Raw genomic sequence first — 14817 nt, forward strand, 5'->3', positions numbered from 1 at the left:
CTGCCACTGGCACAATGTGACCGCTCTTCACAAACACATTGTGCTCCGCCTCTCTCAGGCTGTATGTATAGCACGACCCAATGGTGCGTTTTTATTGATTTCATAAGTATGCAAGTCTGAGTCACCCTTGCTTGGATTTGAACTTGATACATGATGACTTGGAGTTGGGGCAGGTGCAATGTCACACACACTCAGCTGTTTTACCAAAAGACAGTCCCAGGAAGTAGAGGTCCCTCGCTGAAATTCATCTGACTTTTCGCAGTGCAGTTGAGGATGTGGGTGGAGCTAATAAAGGAAGTGGGTGGAGCCAGTGGGGAAAATGGGTGGAGACAGAGAAAAGTGGGTGTGGCCTCCGACAAAGATTTGAGCACCTGCACTTCATATTTTACAAACTAAGCACTGTTTGTGATATATGTAAAGTGTTTATTGATAGTTAAGCTAAGAATAGTAGCTTCCACTGTAATTTAATGTTTTTAAAACTTTAGTGGTGGGCCAGCCACTGAAAGCTCAAACCAGGCTTGAGCAAGAAGGCTGGCTCTGGCTCAGTTTTAGGGTATTTTGGAACTTCAGGCCCGCAATGAGGCAAGCTTTTTTGTGGCTTCTGACTGTCTCCCTCTCTGTACCCTGAATGTTGTGGTACAACCAGAGTTGTCGGCTTTGGAGCAGGAAACCAGGTTTCAGTCTTAGAGTAAACTCAACCTTCTGTTATTCTGGGCAAATCACTTAATCTCCCCATGCCTATTAACAACGAAAGGTGATTTTGTGTAATGTAACAGGGGCACATGTAAATCACTCCAATACCTTCGGGTTGTGTTTGTGCTATGTAAAAACTGCTGAAAAGTGCACAAAGAGGTGAAGGGAAAGCTGTAACATAGGGAGAGTCAAATAGATACCCATTTACTTCCTGATGTGTACCAAGTGACAACAGGAAACCTGAATAAATCGTGGCTTCCCCGCTTAAATTATGTGATCTTAGGCAAATATTTTATTTTAGTAAAACTCTTTTTTTCTTCATTATAGCATAATAAGAAAGCTCTTCCAAATTCAGTTCAGAAAAACAGTTGTACAAAAACCCATGTTTGATTTAATAGACTATAATATTGCTCTATAATAACCTGGGGCACATGCAGGGTTTACAGGAAAATAGTTTTGCCTCTTAGTTCACTCATTGTCCATGTTTAAAGTGCTTCTCGATGCAGTGCTATAATGTGATGCATTAATGTCAAACTTTTTGAATTTTGTAGAAATATTATCATATTGACGTGATGTTTGGCGTGACAGTTTACCTGTTAAATATTTTCGGGGCTTTGCTCTTGCATGTATCTCCTCCTTAATTTGTTAGCTTGCCGACCTGTACAAAACTTTGGGATTTAATGACACATCCAATTTAAAATTTTTTTTTAACTATGTAGAAATGGAAATCTCACTGTAGTGTGCTGTAAAGTGGAAAGAAATCTGTTAAATTTTGTCAGACCTCTCAGTGTATACAGCGAGGAACCTTGCAGCCGCTTTTTTCAAGAACGACATTAAACTCCAAAGTTTTGTACATGTGGGCAAGCTTACAAAGTAACGGGCAGAACCTGTGCCTGAGTGAAGCCCTGAAAATATTTAAAAGCATACATTTGCATCTGGGAATTGGTGATCTCCATAGTGTTTGGCTGCATTTGTCTGTGTTCTGAACAGTTGGCAATAAAAGTTAAATGCTGCTAAACGTGATGGAGATAACCCCATACACAGATACATATGATTGCTCGCCAGGTAAAACTAGCCCCATTTGTTTCCGTCTCTCCTCTGCGTATTTCTCCACTTAGACCTTAAAGGTCTCTCCTTTCAAATGTGCGGTACAGTATGCCCCCTGCACGGAGATTGATTGCTGTGTGAGCGGCCGCCCAGTCGCGCACCTTAGAGGGAGCAGTGGTTTAGACGCAGGGCCTGTCCTGTACCAGGCCCTGCAGCCAACACTCCCCTATCCAAAGTCTTTGGCCTTGAGCGGCGTGGGGTTGGTTGCAGGGTTGGACCTGCAGCCAGGTCCTCCATCTAAAGCCCACCACCAGGTGTCAGCCATGCACAGCCTTTGGCTGTGTGCAGTGTGGGGTTGGCTGCAAGTCCAGGGCATTGCCCACCCCCTCTTCCCAGCAGCGGACCCTAATTGTAATTTTATTTCATGGTACTCCGGTACTCCAGCAGTACTGCTGAACAAATGGCACACCAAAGTACCATGGGACAGTACAAGTTTCACTTTTTAAAGCTTGCATGGTCGCACGGTGCCCTGCGGTACTTCACAAAGAAGGGCCGCGCTGGGCCCTGCGGAAGTCCTGCAGAATCTTACATGAGGTGTGCTGCAATTTGTTTTTTAATTTAGGCCCCAGGTGGTCTCTCTGGAACCTCTACGAGGCCCAGGGGATAAGGGTACCCCACCCTGTCCTCTTCAATATTATTTTTTTCAAGAAACTCAGGACACTGATGTTGCCATCAGCCATTCAGATTCCTCGGTCCTGCTGGAGCAATACTGATCCTGCGGAACTGCAGTGGCTGATGGGTAAAAAAGCTCTCAGCCAATCAGCGTGGTTTATTTTTTTCTATTTGGAGTACCGTACAAATACCACAAAACTCTGCAGGACCAATACAACCACATATCACTATATTTTGAACCTTAATTTCTCAAAAACCACTGAATCATCACATCACATCACAAAAAGCATACTTTTTATTAAAGATTTAGCTATTTGCCAAATGTGGTGTAATTCTGCCCGGCTGTTTTTTCTGTATTACTTTTGAAAATTCCTATGGGAATTTGCAATGTAAAAAGATGTTTTAGAACCCAGTGGCAGCTGGCTCAGATCTGGGGTGGCAGAGCGGGAGCCAAGGGGGTAATGGAGTGTAAAAAAAAGAAAAATACACTTACTTCCTTCACCCCTCTGTCTCACGTTGCCTCTCCTCCGTCAGCCGAACAGGAAGCAGCCAGGCTCCCCTGAGCCAATCTGAACGCTGTAATGCAGCGTTGTGATTGGTCTGAGCGCTGTAATATGGCGCTCAGAGGGGACTGAGAGCCTGGGCATGTTCTCCACCCAGGCTGTAATGCAGCCTGGGTGAAGAACATGCTAAGTGCGCATGACTGTTTGGCCAGCCCGAGACGGCCGGCACAAAGCATCATGTGCACTTCAGTGTGCTCACCACTTCTCCCCTGACCTGCTCTATGAGCAGAGCAGCCTCCATGCTGCCGAAGCAGGAACAAATAAAATGATAATAACATCACAATATCATCATTTTATTTGTCCTTTTCTTCGCCGCTGCAGCGCAGTGGGGCGACGCTCAGCTTTAGAGGAGGAGCCGCCACTGTTAGAACCCCCTTTTTCTCAGCCCTCACTTGACTGATCACCACAAAACATTCCTAGCAAGAGCTGAGGTAGATGAACCTTGGAAACTTTCTAGTATAGCACCTGTATCTTTGGATATTGGAAGCAAGATCTCTTTCATGTAACTAGTGCTGGGCTTTGACTCCTTATCATCTACACTTGTACTACAATAAGGGGTGTAATCACGTGTGCCATGGAGCATTGCATGTTGAGAGTATGTTAGAGTTTGATGTCACTTCCATATCAGGAGGTGGAACCACTTCAGTTCTGAAGGCTTTACGTGTTCCATGTCAGTACCGAGATGCCCTTATGGACGTACATCATAGTGAGTATAGAGTATATACAGACACAGGTACATGAAGAGCAAAGTCTGGGGGAAAATGTGCTTACAAAAGTAGGTAACCTCAGCTACAGCTATCCGAGTACTCTGTACTCAGTTAACTTTTCTCTTAAGAGCTCTGTAAAAATTAGACATGCACACGCATGGAGGGCCTAGTTGTTGGCAGCCAAGGCACTGGTCTCACAGGAGACTCAGACACACAAACCATAAGCGTGTTAACACAGTCTGGGTCTTAAACTCCGAAGTAGCCCCACAAGCCAGACATAACTAACCTGCCACGTTCTCACTGGTCTGACTCTACCTTTTGGGAAGTCTAAAAACATCCCTCAGTGCCACTCTGCCCTCTTGTGTACACATTGACTCAGCAGGTTCTGCACATGGAAATGATTTGCTTCTCTTAAACCCAGAAGCAGAGTTCCAATCAAGACTGAACTGCATAACCGGATAATGCGACGGATAGGATCCTTAGATGGGAATGAAATGTTGCCCTATAAAAGAGTCACCATGAAACCTGAGTCACTATTTTTATAAGCGAGCAAACTTCATGGGTGTGGATTGTTTTATTGGGTACGAATCACCCTAATGTCAGGGTGAAAGAAACACAAATTGCAAAATAACACAACTGTCTAATAATTATAATTTGCAGGTTCACAGAAACTGCAACAAATAACAAGGCGAGCCCTTGTAATGAACAGTCCCTGACCAGGGTATAAAAGCAGCACCTTTGGATGGTCAGGCTATCGATCAGACAACCAGTCTTCCCGTGTTTCTTCTTCAAGCAGGCAGTGCCACTCCGAGCTCGAGAGAACCATGTCTGCCAAGGGCGGAGGACAACACCACCATCACCAGAAAACACAATGCAATGATCCCTGCCAACAGACCAACCCCTGCCAGGACCGTAAGTGATAGCGTGCTCCCAAAAATATTCTCCTAAATTGACTTATAGTAAGGAAAATGTACAGCTTTTGATGCTTTCATACAAACATTGCTAGGGGTACATTCCATAAAGGTATTGATAGAGAGTCTAGTAGGGTAGAAACAGAGTAATCAATGTTCTTTGAGGGGATTAGTAGACAACTAGAGTTCATATAGGTCAAGTGGATTTTGCATTTTTGTATTACAAATGACTTACTTGCCACATACTAATGGCTGGAGAGATTGCATGATTTAGTTAGACCTGCACACTTTTTCGTCAAGTGCTGAATACAGGATTAGTGCACAAGTCCCAGAGATCCAAAGTCAACAATTTAGCTGTTAGACCACAACTCCAAACTTGGGCCCAGATTTACCAACAATTTGTGTTGGGTTTGTGTTACGTCTTAAAGTAAAGCAGACACAAATGCTGTAGTGGGATTTACAATCCAAATCAAGTTGTGGTTTGCGTGGGATTTTTCCCCAAAGTTATGGAAAGCTGTGCAATGCACTGCCCTGTTTTGCTTATCCTCAAGGGTGTGTTTTATGAGTCGTGAATGGGTGCAACCTCTTACAAGTTTTGACACATATCCCTATCTAGAAAGAATTGAGGAAATGGATTTGCGCCAAAATCCTGTGCCTCCTCAAGGCAGGGTTAACTGGGAGACATGTTTCTATGAATGCTCTTTTTTCACTTTGCATGTTTGCTGTATTATACACCACACATACATTGTGGGCAATTCCTTACAGCATAGTTTTTGTTTGGGAAGTTTGTATATGTTGATGCACTGAAGACAAAAGTGCACTAGCGCCGGGAGAGAGCACAGAACAATGGGATAAGTTAGTAGATAGGGTGCTGTTCTACTCTCTCCCATTCACACAACCAGTGCAGCAGCTTTACTTGCTGCTCTGCATTATATGGCTTTTATATAACTCTGAGTCATAATCTATTGACTGGCAAAAAATGGAAGTTACTGAACACTGATTTTGTTAGTGCTGCTCAGTAGACTTTTTTGATAAAGAGTTGCTATTATCAATAGCTAATGTGTAACCTTAATGCTAAGAGGATGAGATGACCAATTCCTTGGTCTACCACAGATTTGACAAATAGTCTTTCTTGTATTTGAAACTAACCAAACTTGGTAACACAAGGAAATAATACTCAGATTCACATGTAATTTACTTGATATGAAAATGCCATTTCTTCAACGTGGACTCGCAATTTATCTCACCACATATACTATAGCTCACTGGACAATAGTGATGCCAGGAGAAAACGTCAAAAATAAAATTTAAAGTACCTTACATAGATTTTTGAAACTCAGGAGAATACTGAACCAAGAGGCGATACTCTGTGTCTAATTAAGAGAAAACATAATTTATAAATACCATTCTAGGTGTTGTGTATACTGTGCAAATCATTTCACGGAGAAGGACTTAATACATCATGAAGCTGACCACCCAATACACAATTTCGCAACTTTACATACCAACAAAGACAACAGATTTCTGACTTTGTGAGTATTTCTGCTGAGATGGGACATGTATAAAGAGTTTAGGCTTGGATCTCTATTTCAGAGCAGGGCCAAGACTAATTTGTATATGGGACCTGTCTGAAATGGCACAATGAGCAAAAAAATAATGGAATAGATTGTGAGTAATTATCATTGGTTGGGCTTAAATGCAAAAATGTCCTCGTATACATTATGTTGTTACAAGGGATTACAATTTCTGCAATCTGTAGGACTTTTACAGGTGGGTTATGTTTATAAGGCTCTTGACTGGCTAGACTAGGAGGCCATACTACAGGGAGGAAGTCTAGAAATGTAACCAACTATTGCCATTTCCTAAACCATTGCTTCACAAGCTTTTTAGAGCCATGACCAACTTTGACACAACAAACTTTTGCGACCAGCCTAACTTTAGTGGACTTCTGGGGTGATTTTTTTTAATGATACTAAAACATTTTGTGGTAGCAACGTGTCATTTACAGACCGCATATTTTCAATTGAAATGGCCACTAAATTTGCACAGACTTACCGTTTTTACCGTTAAAACTATATTGCACACAAATGATAGCATGTGGAAATCTGATTTCAGTGAATACTTATCGTTAATGCATCTTACCAAGTATAATTTCTTGATTTGTTTTGATCCCATTAAAATCTTTGTGTCCATCACACTTCAGAATTGCAAACAAATGCTTCATTTCAGCTTTCCAAACTGCTGAATATGTACTGGTATTTACATTTTATTGTGTGGAACTAAAAATTACATCTTACAGTTTTTCCTTCCACACTCACTGTACCCCAGCAAGATTGTCACATGATTCACTTTACCTTTCTTTCTCTGATTGCAAAGTGAGAGGAGTTTGTAAGCACCAATTCCAAATAAAAAAGCATTAGCAGCATTTTTCAGAAGACGTAGCTTGACATTTCACTTTCTGTCTTTCAAGAGCAGCACATTTGACAAGATAAATACAGAATTTTATAGGTATTCTTATTTTTGTATTGCTTGGACTTATGCGACCAACCAAAAATCAGCTCCCGACACACCAGTGGATCGTGTCCCACAGTCTAGGAAACACTATCCTAAACAATTCATAGATGAGGGTTGACTTTCTTCTATCATGACTGACACATATTGACATTTATGTTTAGTCTTTCTCACAGCCCAATGTGCTAAGCCAGAACTGATATTGCATTCCCATGGCATAACAGCTGGTATGTTATTGGTAGGTTTCTGTAAAGCACTAACAAAAAATCAGTAAGAGCCAGGTTATTTGTTAGCATGACTTACTATTGTAAGTCAATACACAAAATGTTGCAACAAGGCAAAATAACTATGTCCCAAATCTGTTCATATTTAGTAGGCAAACAGTGTTGAAGCAATATTACTAGGACATTCTCTACAGATATGTGTGAGAGGTTGATCAAATACTGTATTAGTAATACCTTTCCAGAAACTATTATTCAAACAGGTTCCTTACTTATCAAAATGATTTTCAATAAACAGGGGCTTTTGGACTATCAAAACAAAGTTTTAGTCTATATTGCTTAGAGAACGTGCCTCATAAGCTATGATAACCAGATGGCTTCATGTCTCCAATAATGGGATGTTCAAGTCCTGAGCTTTCCTTTTATGAACAAACAGTAATATAACTACCAGAGTATATTGTGTTGTTGAAGAAAAGGCCAAGACTTGAGCAAGAAGTCCTTGCTGATAGGTAGTCACAGGGTAACCTTATCCACCGATCATTCACCAACTGTCACTGTTCACAATGCCGTGTTTGATGTTTGCGTAATTTGCTTATGCGTAATCATGTGAAATTCCACAAAATTATGCAAAATTATGCAAAGTGCAAAACTGGCAATATGGATTGTCATTAACCTGAATGTTCTTTTTGTGGTCCTGCACTAAAACCTGATCTAAATATGCCAGATGTAATTATGCTGGACTAACACTTGATGTAAAGTGACATTTGCAAAACTGAGTAAGATTACAGTGGCGTAATGGAGATTTTGCCTGTGTGTGTATAGAAAATGGTTATTAGGTTGAGCAATGTGTTAGAGAGATAGAAGGGGTAGGAAAGGAGCACTAGACAAGACAGAGAGCAGTTTATACAGGGGCAAGCAGAGGATGTGGGCTGCAATCGATGCTGGTATATGGTTCAGAGCAGGTGTTTTATCAATCAGGGTGAGAGCGTGAGGGGCGCCCATAGCATGCAGAGCATGAGCAAGTGGTGGTGTTAGTTTTTTTATAGAGTTATGCATGAGGAGCATTGCCTAATGGGGGTGTTGTGTCATAGAAAGTGGAGGTGGTGACTTTATACTCTGTACGGATTCCTCATAACAGGAGACCGCGGGCCTATTTACAAAAACAGTCATGCAGTGAAGCACAGCAAGTCACTTTGCTGCACTTACTGCTTGTCATGGAAAGGGCAGGAATGTGCAGTATTTAAGGCAATACGGCTCATTCCTGCTTTTCCCCTCCCCTGTGCTGGGACTTTGCAGCAGCCTATCGCCAACACAGGCACCCTTGCATCATGGTGCAAGGGTGCCTGCGTTGCATGCAGGATTGTTTTAGTGCAAGAACAAAAACAATCCTGAGAGGCATATTCCTTTTTCTGCAGCACACATCAAAAGAGGAAGTAGCTAGAAAAAATAAAGATATTTCTCCTTGTTACGCCACTCCTGGGAAGGCATATCTGTTTGGCACATTCCCAGGTCTCCCAGTTCTGTTAAGTATGGGAATGCATCAAAAATCATGGCAGTTGCTTGAGAACACCCATGCAACGCCCATGGAATGCCATTCCAGGGCAGAGTGAGGCAACACAGCGATTTGCTCTCTGTTGCCTTACTCCAGATTTATGGAGCCATTCAGGGCCGCTCAAAGTGGCCTTGCGTGGCTTCATTCATATTAAAGGTTGTCACTGCACATGTATGACATTGCGTGGTGCAAACGCGACACAAACCATTTTGTAAATAGTCCCCTGAGTTTTTAGAAGTCTCTCACAACCAGCATGGTTTTTAGACTAAGCTAGAAGTGCATATGCTTACCATGGCTCCTGTTTCTCTCGTTTCAGCATGCGCACCCGTGCAGCAGTGCCAGGACAACTCACAGAAGTGCGGCCCAGGTAAGTGAAAGTTAATGACTGGAGAAAGATTTGCTTCGGTGTGCTTAGGGGGGGGGGGTAATTTCTAAATTCAAATTCTCTGCATGGATATCTTTTGTGACCTTGAGTTTTCAGCGCCCTTGCTTTCAATTTAATCCAATCATGGGACAGAATAAGCTGATGACCTTTACATTCGCCAAGGCATCATACAATCCAGCTGCTTTTGCGAAGGCAACAGGCCAACCAATGGGAGAGGGGTGGCAAAGTGACTGTCGTCCCTGCCTACAACTAACGAGGGAAAGCACAAATGCTTTGCGACTTTTCCTGATGACACAAAACATAGAATGGTAGCCGACCTCCAAGGGCAGGAGGTAGGCACTCGTCAGGTGGAAGATGGGTTTGTAAGATATCTTGCTCTACCCATGGGCACGCTTCTGACATTCTGGGGCATTCTGGTGATGCAGGGGTGCATGTTATCAATGGTGCAGCAGGTGCAGCAGGTGCATTCGCTCAATGGCAGAAAGGCCTAGGGGTCCATTGAACACTGGTGATGGCTGTGTTTTGCTACCTCCAAAGGACTCAGGGGCATTTTACTTGCTTCCATACAGATGTGAGGGAGGTAGATGTTTTCATGATGAAAAGCAAAAATGCATCAAGTACAGCCATTTGTTTTGTTTTGAAAGCCACACAAGATAGATCCCCGATTCACACATCAAAGACCATTTTCAAACATTGTTTACTCAACATGAATCAATGAGTATTATGTTTCATCATGGCTGGTTCCGGCTGTTTATGAAGACCGCTAATATTACGACTGTTGATATTTTTCATAACTGTGTCTAAATTTCAATTCGATCAATCTGTTTCGTTGCTTGTCTTTTTTTTAGTGGATCCCTGCAACCCATGCGTACCTGATCCCTGCCAAGACCAGCAAAGGCCAGGACAGTATATCGGAGCCAAGAAGTGTTAAGGAGCTGCCTGGCAGGGTCTCTACATCAACAAGAGATGCCAGGGCATACTAGAGGGAAAGCTGAAATCATGGCCCATCCAACCAACACGCAGAAGGCCGGGTTTCCATATAAACAACATCTTCCTGTTAACCTCAGTCATGATTATTGTGTAGATTCTCTAACTTAAAAAATAAAACCAACTCTCTTGACCTTATATTGATTATCGACTGATGGCTTTTTTCAATGAAACTGGGAGGGTACTTTTAAGGGTGGATGACCCACACTGTAACACGTTCAATATTCTGATATTTGATGAAACAGGATACCAGAAACTGTATTATATCAATATGTCATAAATATGTTTTCCAAACATCATAATGGGTTGTGCCATGCTGGCACACCCCAGTTATTTTGAGAAAATACCTTGTTAAATTTCTAAGACAAATGGAAATGATGGGTGGTTTGAGCTGAAAGCTCAAAATAGTGAAGTGAGCTTGTCCCCACAATGGTTTCCTTCCCAACCCTGAGAAATGTTTAAAGAATTGTAGGCAAATGGTGCACTTTAGCATACAACATGTAAATATCTATACATTTTACAAACAATTCTGAAGTTACCACTCGAAACATTCTAATATTTATGGTTTCCCAAGAAAGCGCAGGTGGGGGGGGGGTGGTCCCCCAACCCCTAGAAGAGATGTTTAAAAAAGTATGCCACATTTTTTGTTTTTCAGCAACAATTCCATCATGACATGGTTAAAAACGCTTTAACGACAAATCGAATAATGTGGATCTTGGAGGTCGACATGGGCGCCTGTCATTTTTTATAATCAATGTCCCACCCTTCTTTTCTACCTTGCACCTTTCTTAATTTCCGCATGCTGCCCATGCTAAGTTATTTGTCACTCATATAGTATGACTGGAAATACACTTAGAAGGAGCCTGATTGGACGATGCATTTACACATATCTCAGAATCCCACACATTCAACTGCAGAGCCTTTTCTAATGTCAGGCTCAGACAGAAGAGCTACCATTCGGGTTTAATACATCTTTTAGGATCAGATAGGCGATATATCACTTAGCTAACAACATTCTTGTATGCACAAGCCTCACGCAGTGTAATATATATTAATAATAATGTGATGAAATGATATACAAATAGATCATGAAACGCCTTGACAACACATGAAATACCACCATAGTATCACGTGAGGCCCTTTTACACCAAGGAAGTGATTACACAACATCATAAACTGATGGACCAAAATCAGCATGAATTATTACTGATATCTTAAATTTAAATCTGTTTTCTGATGCGCACAAATTTTGTCCCAGAACATCAGCTTGCTGTTTTCATAAAATACAATAATTGCTCCCTCGAATACCATAGATGACATATTTTTAAATATCAGCTTGCCATTTGCTGGAAAAAAAATTCTTTCCTCAGTAGCGGTCCATGGAGGGAGTTCCGTGGGGCGTTGAGACGGGGAGGGGGAGGGGCAGGGTGGGGAACTGTTAACACCGGAATATGGATGAACGGAGGTAAGTCCACATTTAAATAAATAAAAAAACAAATTTCGTTGCGCGCGCTGCATCGCATTTTGCGCTGCAGCGCGCGCAAAGGAATTCGTTTTATTTTTTTAAATGTGTACTTACCTCCGTTCATCCATATTCCGGTGTTTACAAAGTTCAAACAAGCATTGGCATAGCCAATAGGTCTCGCCTTTGGGACCTTATAAGTGTTTAGCCATGCAACAGTTGCATAACTAAATACTTATAAGGTCCCAAAAGCGAGACCTATTGGCTATGCAAAGCGGCCGCGAAAGTGAAAGTGATCGCGGTAAAGCGCGGCGCGCATGCCCGCGCACATGCAGTGTAGCTCTAGGCTGGCCTGGTAGCACTTTTTGGAGCCCTCTCAATAAGTCTCGCCAGTCCAGGGCATGCGCTGGGTCAGGCGAGACCTAAAAATGGCGTGGGCGGAAAGAATTCGTTATTTTTATAGTATAATATAATGTTATAATATAAATGTTTATTGTGTAATAAACAACTGTTGCTGTGCTCCCTTCTAAATTAGACAGTTCCACCATGTAGCAGATTGTCATAAGTGCCAGTGTTGACAATTAACCCGTTCCGTTCTCGCGTCAGCCAACGGCCGATGTGAGCACTACCTTCCAGGTGCTGCGCACGACCGTTGGCCGACACAGCCCCAACCACCCTTTAGAATGCCCGAACCGCGGCGGAATTTCCGCGGCGGTAAATGGGTTAAGTGCCGGTGCTGAGCACTGGAAACCACCTGCTCAAATTAAGTACTGACTACAACTGCACTTGGACGGATAATAAATCACATTCCCATGTTCAGTCTCTTAAGTTTATCTATCACCATCATGTGTTTGTGTGCCAGTGTCATATTCCAGAAGCTGCTCCATATCAACGGTGGACTGGGAGGTAAAAACAGCTCTGGAAAAGGAGTTCATGCCAACCCCATATTAAACCAAGTAGTGTAGTATGCCTGACCAACTCATTGGGGATTCCATCAGGGCTGTTTTCCAGGCTGGATATCTGATGATCTCCCCATCCCTCCATCCGAGTTACAGGTGGGTAAGTCAACAGATTTACAGGGAGAGCTGATCCAAAGTCGAGCCATGGGTATGACATGAATCTTGGAGCCTGTGCGTGACTATAGCGCTGAAAATGTTTGCTGTGTAAATCATACAACAAACTTCGTGTTAAATATAATAAAGTCACCACAGACTTCAATAAAGTGTATTTAATTAAAATGTGTAGCTTTGACATTAATCACAGTACAACACTGCACTGAGAAGTACTTAAAAAAAGTAATAGTTTTTAAACATGAACCATTAGTGCACTAAGTGGCAAGACAATTGCATTGCTAACACTGTACATGGCCAGGATTATTATAGAGCAACATTACAGTCTATTAACTCAAGCACCATACAACTGGTAATATGAACTCACATAGTTAAAACGGCTTTCCTACGAGATAATGAGATAAAAAGAGTTTTGGTGAAATAAAATATTTGCCTAGGAACTCAAAATTTGAGCAGGGCAGTAGCGATTTATCCAGGTTTTCTGGCTTCACCTTGTAAAAATCAGGCAGGAAATGGGTATCTATTTGTCTTTTCTTATGTACCTGCTTTATTTTGACCTCTTTGCATTTGTCTACAGTTTTTATATAGTAGGATCTAGACCTAAAGATATTGGGGCACTTTACGTGAGCGTTGATTACACTACACTTTCACATTCAGTGTTTTTAGTCAGGGAGGTATTAAGTGATTTGCCTAGAAACGTAGGATGTTGAGCTGACGTCGGGACTCAAAGCTGGTCGGCAGCTCTGGCCATAATGCCTCATCCTGGGTAGAGGGAGGCAGGCAGAAGCCACATGAAACCTAAGCTTTTTATGGGCTCGAGGATCCAACAAGACCTCGAGCTGAGCCAGAGCCAGGCTCAGCTTTCAGTGGCTCGCCCACCCCTAACTCCTATAAGCAGCCCTTTATTCAACACTTGGATTTCCTTTGCCTTCTAATGCCAGTCCATGCCTGGTCTGTATGGCCTAGTTCTTCTAAGCTCTGGAACACAATGTTTAGTTTGTAAAACAATAAGTGAAGGTGCTTAAAGTTTTTACAGGAACCTGTTGCCAATGTTGTGTTAACTCCACTGCTACCAAATACTAACGCTACCTAGTTTTGAATCATTCCCATGTCTCTACCAACACCCACAACTTCCATTTTCTTTATCTTTCTCTTTCAGGTTATTTTTCATCCCTTCATTCTTTCTTTTTTATGGTTCTGCTACCTTTATCTTTCTCGTTTTAGCTCTTGGTCAAAGTCTGATGATAAAGAAAAGTACTGGTCCCCAAAAATAAGTGCTAGTGCTCTCCACCTGCAACCACCAGCACAAGTTAAGCTCTGGTATTATTTGCTGATTCCAATGTGTAACTATCATATGCCATGGTTATGCATCATATCCCATGGAAAATTTTGGAGTAGTGAGCCATAAAAGCCCATGGACACGTAATCACTGCACCTGCTGCACTATTGATAGCTCCGCTCCTGCTGAGAGGCTCCTGTTTGTGAACACACACTTTAGAAATTCCATTAACATAGCATAACTCTGGCCGCTCGTTGACTCAAAGATCCTGAAGCTTTTTTTTTTTAATCATAGCCTTTATTGGGGTTTTTATGACAATAATTACAAATTGGAATTAAATTGATGACAGATCAACAGAAAAACTCTATTACATTTTAGAAATAAGTAGCATGACGTAATAGCAGTCATACACCACCACCATTACATCCCTAGGAGTTTCTCTTTCGTATCTGAGAATTTCAGTTACATATCTCTGAGTTCCTCTATAGATATTGCATGTTCATCTATAAGTCTCCATCCGGGGTAATCTACATAAATTGCGTGGGTGAAGCTGAGAAAATGAAAAAGAATTTAAGAAAAAAGGTACCCAAGGCCAACCGAGTACTAGTCTTTTGAGACCAGGGGAAAAAAAAAAAATATATATATATATATAAACAAAGACGTACTGTCTGCGTTAAATCGTTGAAATCCGGAACTCCAGGCACGGACCTCCAAACTCCAGGACAAATCACAGACTTCCACACACCATACGTTGATG

This window comes from Triturus cristatus, chromosome 1_2 (genome assembly GCF_964204655.1).
Source record: "Triturus cristatus chromosome 1_2, aTriCri1.1, whole genome shotgun sequence".
NCBI classification, from domain to species: domain Eukaryota; kingdom Metazoa; phylum Chordata; class Amphibia; order Caudata; family Salamandridae; genus Triturus; species Triturus cristatus.